This window comes from Nycticebus coucang, chromosome 22 (assembly GCF_027406575.1).
Source record: "Nycticebus coucang isolate mNycCou1 chromosome 22, mNycCou1.pri, whole genome shotgun sequence".
NCBI classification, from domain to species: domain Eukaryota; kingdom Metazoa; phylum Chordata; class Mammalia; order Primates; family Lorisidae; genus Nycticebus; species Nycticebus coucang.
Genome location: NC_069801.1, coordinates 18,782,061 through 18,793,261, shown reverse-complemented (window position 1 = coordinate 18,793,261; position 11,201 = coordinate 18,782,061).

Sequence of the window (11,201 nt, the reverse complement as noted above, 5' to 3'; positions counted from 1 at the left end):
AGGAGTTTGAGACCAGCTTGAGCAAGAGTGACACCTCATCTCTAAAACTAGCCAGGCATTGTGGCAAGAGTAGTCCCAGCTACTTGGAAGGCTGAGGCAAGAGAATTACTTGAGTCCAAGAGTTTCAGGTTGCTGTGAACTATGACTCCATGGCACTCTCATGAGCCTGACAAAATGAGACTTTGTCTCAAAGAAAAAAAAAAAAGAAAAAGCTACAAAACTAAAAATTGGTTCTTTGTAAAACTGAGAAAAACAGAAAATTGACAAACCTTTAGCTCAAAGAAAAAAAGTTTAAAATTACTAAAATAAGGAACGAAATAATCTAATCTATCTAATCTTAGTAGTAGATTAATAGATTATCTAATAATCTAATCTACTAATCTTTTAAAAATAAAAAGGGATTGTAAGGGAATGCTATGAAAAATTGTATGCCAAGAAACTAGCTAACCTAGATGAAATGAAAAAATTCCTAAAAAGAAGCAAATTACCAAAACTGACTTAGGAAGAAATGGAAAATCTGAATAGACCTATAAGAAGTAAAGAGATTGAGTTAGAAATAGTGATTGGGGTGGTGCCTGTGGCTCAAAGGGGTAGGGCGCCGGCCCCATATGCCAGAGGTGGCAGGTTCAAACCCAGCCCCGGCCAAAAACAAACAAACAAAAAAAGAAATAGTGATTGAAGTAACAACAAACTTCCCACAAAGAAACACCCAAACCCAGATGGCTTCACGGGCAAATTCTGCCAAATGTTTAAGGAAGAATTAACATGAATCTTTCCAAAATATAAAAAAAGGAGATAATGCTTTCCAACTCATTCTATGAGGGCGTCATTACTGTAATACCAAAACCAGACAAAGACATCAAAAGAAATGAAAATTACGGATATCTCTTATGAACATAAAAGATAGGATAATTAAGTTCATGAACTTGCCATTGTGCGCTTATGTTGGCAGCACTGTATAAACAACTCAGTAAGGTTTCGTAACCTGGGTATATCAATGTTTCACAGCTACGTTCTTTCTTTCTTTTTTGAGACAGAGCCTCAAGCTGTTGGTTTGGTTAGAGTGCTGTAGCATCACAGCTCACAGCAACCTCCAACTCCTGGGCTCAAGTGATTCTCCTGCCTCCACCTCCCAAGTAGCTGGGACTACAGGTGCCCGCCACAATGCCCAGCTATTTTTTGGTTGCAGCTGTCATTGTTTGGTGGGTCTAGGCTGGATTTGAACCTGCCAACTCTGGTGTATATGGCTGGCACCTTAGCCACTTGAGTGACAGGTGCCAAGCCTCACAACATGTAGTGTTATCTTGCTGAGTGGTGTTCATTACTTTTGTTGCATGTTTTTGTGTACTGTTGTAAGAATGTTTGGGCTTGAATTAGAGCAATGAACAAACATTAAATTTCTTGTTAAATGTGGCAAGAATGGATGTGAAATCAGAGACATGTCAGGCCAAGTTTATGGGGATAATTCCATGAGGAAAATGGCAAGTGTACACATGGATTAAACATTTTTCTGATGGGAGAGGAAGTGTCATTGATGAAGAAAGGTCAGGGCAGCTAATAACAAGCAGAACTGAGGAAAATATGGAAAAGATGAATTGAGTGTCAAAAGTGCCAGTTGACTGTGGGAAGCATAGCAAATCAAGTAAACATGGATAGAGAAACAGTGAGGAAAATCTTAAATGAAAATCTTGGCCAAACTGATGGCTCTTGCATCACAAAAATACACCAACTCACATGGCACTGCCTTGTGATGGAGTTTTTAGACAGTAAACAAATAACTGTATTGGAATACTCTCCCTACTCAAGTGGTCTGGCTCCCAGTGACTTTTTTCTTCACTTAAAGATAAAGGAAATACTGAAAGGAAGACATTTTGATGACATTCAGGACATCAAGGATAATATAAGGACAGCTTTGGTGGCCATTCCAGAAAAAGAGTTTCAAAATTGCTTTGAAGGGTGGATTAGACACTGGCATCAGTGCATAGCAAAGGGGAGTACTTTGAAGGTGACTGTAGTGATATTCAGCAATGAGGTCTACAGTGCTTTTTCTAGAACAAGTTCACAAACTTAATTGTCAGATCTTGTAAATACAAAAATCCTCAAGACTCATTCTTCCAAAATGCTAGAATTACGGATGTAAGCTACTGTGCCCAGCCTCCACTAGTCTTTAGAAGTTATAATACACTGTTCAAAAAGGCCCAGACCTACCTGTACGACTCTATTTACATGGTCAGGGAAGGGAAGTTTTAGCAAAGATCTGAAATCAACTCAATACATTTGATTTAAACTTTTTTATTTTTAGACATTTTTCTTTAAGTGTTTAATATCTTTTATTGATTCAGTGTCCAGATAAGGCAGCATCTGCTCAGTTAATAAAGGTACCTCATCAGAAAAAATATTATAACTGTGTCGTACCATCCCTACCATGACATCAGCTACTGACTCCTTGAGGGCAGGGACCATGTCTTAGTGTATTTAGGAGCACCTTGACTTGCACATAGAAGCCCTTCTTATAGGACATTTATTGAATTATCTTCATTAGTCAAAAACAAAACACGAAAATCCTTTTATTTGCCTCCTCCTCACCACTCTGCTCCTCTTTCCTTTATTTCTAAGCCTTCACTTAGCATGAGAATATATGCTAGGGCAGTGATTTTCAACCACAGCACGAGGATCTTAGGTGTGCCATGAAAATTTTGAAGTATCATTAATTAAATTATTTCCAACAAAGTTCAAAGCACAGTAAGTGTATTCTTCTTTTCATTCTTTTTTTTTTTTATCAACATAATTTAAATGTACTACGGAAGTTTAACTATAGGTTCAACTATGCCGTGAGATAAAAAAAGGTGAAAAACACTGTTGTGAATTCAGGCCATGGGTGGTTACTTCAGCCACTTTCCCATTCTATCCAGAGTCTGAGTCAGGCTAGTGAGAGAGGGAGCAGCCTGGTCCAGAAATCACAATTCAAATTTCATGGTGCTCAGTCATGCTGAGATGTCTCCAGAGGCACAAAAACAACACTGGAGTTAAAATGTTTAATTTTTCTTGGAGGGAGGAGCAAGATGGCAGCCGAGTAACACCTTCCTTGCAACTGGGCATGGTGAGACTGGGGAGAGAAGACTCCAGGCATCTCTGGCTGGTGGGATCTGCCCAGAAACAACCTTTGGGGACACAGGGAGTCAGTGAGAGACTTCTAGATCCCAAGAGGAGGACAAAAGCAGTGGAGAACTGGCAAGTGGTTGTGTGTGTTCATTTGGTTTAATCCCATCAGCAGCTGTAAGTACAGCAGCAGTAAGATTGCAAACTAGAAAGGCTTCACCTGTGAGCTGCTTTGTTTTTTGTTTTTTGGGTTTTTTTTTTGGACGTGGCACTCAGTTGAACTACCTTGGGAGAACTTGGGCGAGAGTGTGGAGGACTACTTTTAAGCATTGTCTAGGGCCCCGGACTGAGTCGCTGAGCCGGAAGGAGTTAATAGTGTTCGGCTATGGGCAGTGCAGAACCCTTGTGGAAGAACTGCCCCCAGCAAGCTCTGCCCTTAGGGTCACAGAGCGAGGATTGGGCAGAAGACCTTGAGTGAGTAATCTAATGACAGCAGCCTAAAGGCAGGGACTGAGACACCTTACAGCCTTGGCCCTCAGGGGCATAGAGACTGGTTTTGACACATTGGGTAAGCTGGCAGCCACTTTGGGAGTCATCCCAGCAACAAGTACTTTCCTGGGAATGCTTCTGCTTAGTCAAGGTTAACAGTTCAAAGTGCCTTTTAAGTGAGCTGAGGAGAGATTTAGGATCTCCACCCTGTGGGGTTTGAGAAATCAGCAGAGGCCTCCAGTCTCCATCTCATATAGCTGTATCAGCATTGTGATTTATATCTCATACCCCAGAAGATCACCCATTGCTGAGACAATATTCAGCAAGATATATATACTGCTTTGTTTTTGTTTTTTTAATTTCAACATTTTCCCTTTAGAGTTTTTTCTTTCTTCGTTTTTCTAATTTAACTATAATTTTCCATTGTTGCCTTCTTTAACAATTAGAACCTCATTTGTGCTAGTGTTTCTACCCTATCATTTGGTTTCCCCCCCAACTTTATCCCATAAGGTTTTCTGTTTGCTTATTTTGGTTTTATTTATAGCATTTTTGTCTTTCCTCTCTACTTGGTGGAGGTGTGGTACTGTGTCTGAACAGGCTGGCAAAGAGCTGCTGACCTCAAGAGAACCAGCCAGTTCAGCATCTCCAGAGGGTGTTTGTTTTTGTTTTTGTTTTTTTTCTTCTGTAGAAACAGAGTCTCACTTTATTATCTTATCACCCTTGGTAGAGTGCTGTAGCATCACACAGCTCACAGCAACCTCCAACTCCTGGGCTTAGGTGATTCTCTTGCCTCAGCCTCCCAAGTAGCTGGGACTACAGGCACCCACCACAATGCCCGGCTATTTTTTGTTGCAATTTGGCCGGGGCCAGGTTTGAACCCACCACCCTCAGTATATGAGGCTGGTGTCCTAACCACTGAGCCACAGGTGCCACCCAAGAATGGGGATTTTTAAGGTTGGGTCAAACTACCCTACTATACACTTATATTGCTCCTGTCTCCCTCTTTCTGTGCCTCTCTTCTTTTTGTCAGTATTTCCCTTTACTCACCCCCTTTCCTTTCTCTTTTTACTTTTCTTTTTTCTTTCTTTTTTTTTTTTTTTTTATTGTTGGGGATTCATTGAGGGTACAATAAGCCAGTTACACTGATTGCAATTGTTAGGTAAAGTCCCTCTTGCAATCATGTCTTGCCCCCATAAAGTGTGACACACACTAAGGCCCCACCCTCCTCCCTCCATCCCTCTTTCTGCTTCCCCCCCCCCATAAACTTAATTGGCATTAATTGTCCTCATATCAAGATTGAGTACATAGGATTCATGCTTCTCCATTTTTGTGATGCTTTACTAAGAATAATGTCTTCCACTTCCATCCAGGTTAATACGACTTTTTTCTTTCTTTCTTTCTTTTTTTTTAATCTTTTTTCCCTTCTTGCTCTTCAGTCTTCTTGTCCTCTGGTCCTGTACCCAAAGGACTCATTGAAACCCTAGGCCAGAGGCACAGTAACTTAAACAGGAAGAGGAAGTGAAAGGAAAATTAGGGCAAGGAAACAGATAAAAGAAAACACTCATGAGGAAGAAACAGCAGAAAAATCCTGGCAACATGAAAAACCAGAGCAACCCCCACAATGGACCGTCAGGTAGCTACTGCAGAGAATTCCACCTATAAAGAAATGTTAGAAATGACAGAAGGGGAATTTAGAATACAGATGATGAAAACAATGGAGGAAATGATGGAAACAATAAAAGAAACTGCTGATAAAGTGGAAAATAACCAAAAGGAAATCCAAAAAAAGAAATAAGAGATGAATGATATGAAGAATATAGAAAGGATATAGCAGAGCTAAAGGAATTGAAGCAGTCAATTAGGGAACTTAAAGATGCAACAGAAAGTACCAACAACAGATTAGACCATGCAGAAGAAAGAATCTGAGGTAGAGGACAAAGCTCTTGAGATAACTCAGATAGTTAAAGGGGCAGAAAAGAAGAGAGAGAAAGCAGAACATTCACTGACAGAATTATGGGACTTTATGAAGTGTTCAAACATACAAGTTATAGGTATTCCAGAAGGGGAAGAAGAATGCCCCAGGGGGATGGAAGCCATACTAGAGAATATTATAAATGAAAATTTCCCAAATATCACAACAGATTCTGACACACTCCTTTCAGAGGGATATCGGACCCCAGGTCGCCTCAACTCTAACAGAGCTTCTCCAAGACACATTGTGATGAACCTGTCCAAAGTCAAAACAAAAGAAAAGATTCTGCAAGCTGCCAGGAATAAGCGCCAGTTGACCTACAGGGGAAAATCCATCAGGGTGACTGCAGACTTCTCTAATGAAACTTTTCAAGCAAGAAAACAATGGTCATCTACCTTTAATCTACTTAAACAGAACAATTTCCAGCCCAGAATTCTATATCCTGTTAAGCTAAGCTTTAAAATTGACAGAGAAATCAAATCATTTACTGATATACAAACATTAAGGAAATTTGCCACAAGACCAGCTCTACAGGAAATGCTTCAACCTGTTCTACACACTGACAATCACAATGGATCAACAGCAAAATAAGAACTCAGAAATTAAAGGACAGAACCTAACTTCCACAATGATGCAAACAAAATTAAGCAATGGACTCTCACAAAATAAGATGAATAGAACACTACCACACTTATCAATTATCTCAATAAATGTTAATGGCTTGAATTCCCCACTGAAGAGGCATAGATTGGCTCACTGGATTAAAAAACACAAGCCATCCATTTTCTGTCTGCAGGAAACACGCCTAGCTTCAAAAGACAAATTAAAAGTCCAAGTTAAGGGTTGGAAGACAATTTTTCAGGCAAACGGAATTCAGAAGAAAAGAGGGGTCGCAATCTTATTTTCAGATACATGTGGATTTAAAGCAACTAAAGTCAAAAAAAGACAAAGATGGTCACTTCATATTGGTCAAGGGAAAAATACAAGAAGATGTTTCAATTCTAAATATTTACGCACCCAACTTAAATGCTCCCAGATTCTTGAAACAGACCTTACTCAGTCTGAGCAATATGATGTCCTATAATGACAGGAGACTTTAACATTCCTCTTACAGAGCTGGACAGATCCTCTAAACAGAAATTAAACAAAGATATAAGGGATTTAAGTGCAACTCCAGAACAACTGTGCTTGATAGAAGTATATAAAACATTTCATCCCAAAGATAAAGAATATACATTCTTCTCATTGCCCCATGGAACATTCTCAAAAATTGATCATATCCTAGAACACAAACCTCAACAGAATCAAAAGAATTGAAATTTTACCTTGTAACTTCTCAGACCTCAGGGCACTAAAGGTGGAACTCAACTCCAACAAAAATGTTCAATCCCACACAAAGGCATGGAAATTAAACAACCTTCTGTTGAGTGACAGTTGGGTGCAGGAAGAAATAAAAGAGGAAATCATTAACTTCCTTGAGCATAACAATAGTGAAGACACAAGCTACCAAAACCTGTGGGATACAGCAAAAGCAGTTCTGAAAGGAAAATTTATTGCTCTAGATGCCTACATTCGAAAAACAGAAAGAGAGCACATCAGCAAACTCACAAGCCATCTTAAGGAATTGGAAAAAGAAGAACAATCTAAACCTAAACCCAATAGAAGAAAAGAAATATCCTAATTAAATCAGAGATCAATGAAATTGAAAACAAAAGAATCATTTAGAAAATTAATGAAACAAGGAGTTGGTTTTTTGAAAAAAATAAATAAAATAGATAAACCTTTGCCCAGACTAACTAGAAATAGAAAAGTAAAATCTCTAGTAACTTCAATCAGAAATGATAAAGGGGAAATAACAACTGATGTCACAGAGATACAAGAGATCATCTCTGAATACTACCAGAAACTCGATGCCCAGAAATTTGACAATGAGAAGGAAATGGATCAATATTTGGAATCACACCCTCTCCCTAGACTTAGCCAGGAAGAAATAGAGCTCCTGAACAGACCAATTTCAAGCACTAAGATCAAAGAAACAATAAAAAAATCTTCCAACAAAAAAATGCCCTGGTCTGGGACAGTGCCTGTGGCTCAAGGAGTAGGATGTTGGCCCCATATACCAAAGGTGGTGGGTTCAAACCTGGCCTTGGCCAAAAAAAAAAGCTGCAAAAAAAAAAAAAAAAAAGCCCTGGTCTGGATGGCTTCATACCAGAATTCTATCAAACCTTCAAGGAAGAACTTATTCCTGTACTGCAGAAATTATTCCAAAAATTTGAGGAGGAAGGAAACTTCCCCAACATGTTCTATGAAGCAAACATTGCCCTGATACCAAAATCAGGAAAAGACGTAACTAAAAAGGAGAATTTCAGACCAATTTCACTCATGAATATAGATGCAAAAATTCTCAACAAAATCCTAGCCAATAGATTACTGCTCATCATCAAAAAAGTCATACATCATGATAAAGTAGGTTTCATCCCAGGGATGCAAGGCTGGTTTAACATACGCAAGTCCATAAATGTTATTCACCATATCAACAGAAACAAAAACAAAGACCATATGATCCTCTCAATAGATGCAGAAAAAGCATTTGATAAAATCCAGCATCCTTTTCTAATTAGCACACCGAAGACTATAGGCAGGCATAACTGGTACATTTCTTAAACTGATCAAAGCTATCTATGACAAACCCACAGCTAATATTTTACTGAATGGAATAAAACTGAAAGCTTTTCCTCTTAGAACTGGAACCAGACAAGGTTGTCCCCTATCACGATTACTATTCAACATAGTGCTGGAAGTTCTAGCCAATACAATTAGGTAAGACAAGAAAATAAAGGGCATCCAAATGGGAGCAGAGGAGGTCAAACTCTCCCTCTTTGCTGACGACATGATCTTATACTTAGAGAACCCCAAACACTCAACTATAAGACTCCTGAAAGTTATAAAAACATATAGTAATGTCTCAGGATATACAATCAATGTCCACAAGTCAGTAGCCTTTGTATACACCAATAACATCTAAGATGAGAGGTTAATTAAGGACAAAACTCCCTTCACTATAGCTTCAAAGAAAATGAAATACCTAGGAATATACCTAACAAAAGAGGTGAAGGACCTCTATAAAGAAAATTATAAAACCATAAGAAAGGAAATAGCAGAGGATATTAACAAATGGAAGAACATCCCATGCTCATGGCTGCAAAGAGTCAACATTGTTAAAATGCTATACTTCCGACTCGGTGCCTGGAGCTCAAGCAGCTAAGATGTCAGCCACATACACCTGAGCTGGCAGGTTCAAATCCAGCCCGGGCCCGCCAAAACAACAATAACGCCTGCAACGAAAAAATAGCTGGGCACTGTGGCAGGCGCCTGTAGTCCCAGCTGCTTGGGAGGCAGAAGCAGAAGAATCGCTTGAGCCCAGGAGTTGGAGGTTGCTGTGAGCTGTGATGCCACAGCACTCTACCCAGGGTGACACTTTGAGGCTCTGTCTCAAAAAAAAAAAAACCCACGATCATACTAATGTACACAGCTATGGTTTAATAAAAAAAAAAAAAAAAAGTGTCTATACTTCCCAAAGCAATCTACCAATTCAATGCCATCCCTATTAAAATACCAACATCGTACTTTTAAGACTTGGAGAAAGTGATTCTGCATTTTGTATGGAACCAGAAAAAGCCCCATATAGCTAAGACAGTTCTTAGTAATAATAAAAATAGCCCGGTGTTGTGGCAGGCATCTGTAGTCCCACCTACTTGGGAGGCTGAGGCAAGAGAATTGCCTAAGCCCAGGAGTTGGAGGTTGCTGTGAGCTGTGATGCCACAGCACTCTACCAAGGGTGACATAGTGAGACTCTGTCTCAAAAAACCAAAAAAAAAAAACCCGGGGGTATCAGCATACCAGATTTTAGGCTGTACTACAAAGCCATAGTGGTAAAGACAGTATGGTACTGGCACAAAAATAGAGACATAAGGCGTTTGGAATCGAATAGAAAACCCAGAGATGAAACTAACATCTTATAGCCACCTAATCTTAGATAAACCAAACAAGAACATACACTGGGGGAAAGACTCCCTATTCAATGACTGGTGCTGGGAGAACTGGATATCCACATGTAAAAGACTGAAACTGGACCCCACCTTTCTCCACTCACAAAAATTGATTCAAGATGGATAAAGGACTTAAATTTAAAGCATGAAACAATAAAAATCCTCAAAGAAAGCATAGGAAAAACACTGGAAGATATCCACCTGGCCAATAACTTCATGAAGAAGACTGCCGTGGCAATCGCAACAACAAAAATAAACAAATGGGACTTCATTAAACTGAAAAGCTTCTGTACAGCTAAGGAGACAACAACCAAAGCAAATAGACAACCTACACAATGGGGAAGGATATTTGCATATTTTGAATCAGACAAAAGCTTGATAACTAAGATTTATAGAGAACTCAAATTAATGCACATGAAGAAAGCCAACAATCCTATATATCAATGGGCAAGAGACATGAATAGAACCTTCTGTAAAGAAGACAGACGAATGGCTAACAAATATATAAAAAAATGCTCATCATCCCTAATTATTAGAGAAATGCAAATTAAATCCACCCTGAGAGACCATCTAACCCCAGCAAGAATGGCCCACATCACAAAATCTTGAAACTGCAGATGCTGGCGTGGATGTGGAGAGAAGGGGACACTTTTACACTGCTGGTGGGACTGCAAACTAATACAACCTTTTGGAAGGAAGTATGGAGAAACCTCAAAGAACTAAAGCTAGACCTCCTATTCGATCCTGCAATCCTGTTACTGGGCATCTACCCAGAAGGAAAAAAATCCTTTTATCATAAGGACACTTGCACTACTGTTTATTGCAGCTCAATTTATAATCACCAAAATGTGGAAACAGCCTAAATGCCCACCAACCCAGGAATGGATTAACAAGCCATGGTATATGTACACCATGGAATACTATTATTATTAATAGCCATTAATAATACTTTACAGCCTTTGTATTAACCTAGATGGAAGTGGAACACATTATTCTTAGTAAAGCATCACAAGAATGGATAAGCATGAATCCTATGTATTCAATTTTGAGATGAGGACAATTAATGACAATTAAGGACACGGTGGGGGTGGGAGAAGGGGAGAGCAGAGAGAGAAAGGAGGGGGGGGTGGGGAAAAGGAAGAGTAGAGAGAGGGAAGGAGGGAGGGAGGTGGGGTCTTGGTGTGTGCCACACTCTTTGGGGGCAAGACACAATTGTAAGAGGGACTTTACCTAACAAATGCAATCAGTGTAACCTGGTTTCTTGTACCCTCAATGAATCCCCAACAATAAAAAAAAAAAAAGAAAGAAAAACACTGTTACAGGATAACTCCAGGACAATTCCACAGTGGCCAGAAGAGTCTAGTTTTAGAGCTGAAATAGTCCAAACAATGTATTTTTTTAAAACCATGTTTAGGGAAGCATATCTGCTTGGGGCTTGAGTCCTCAAAGAAATGGCTTTTCCCTAGTTGGTACCATTCCACCCTGTTCCGTGGGCCTAAGTGGTTGGTAGGTGGAAAGAAGGACTCCTTGGAGCTTGGATTGGGTAACAAAGGGCTTTTATGGCAATGATTGTGGAAGCCCAAAGGAGGTTA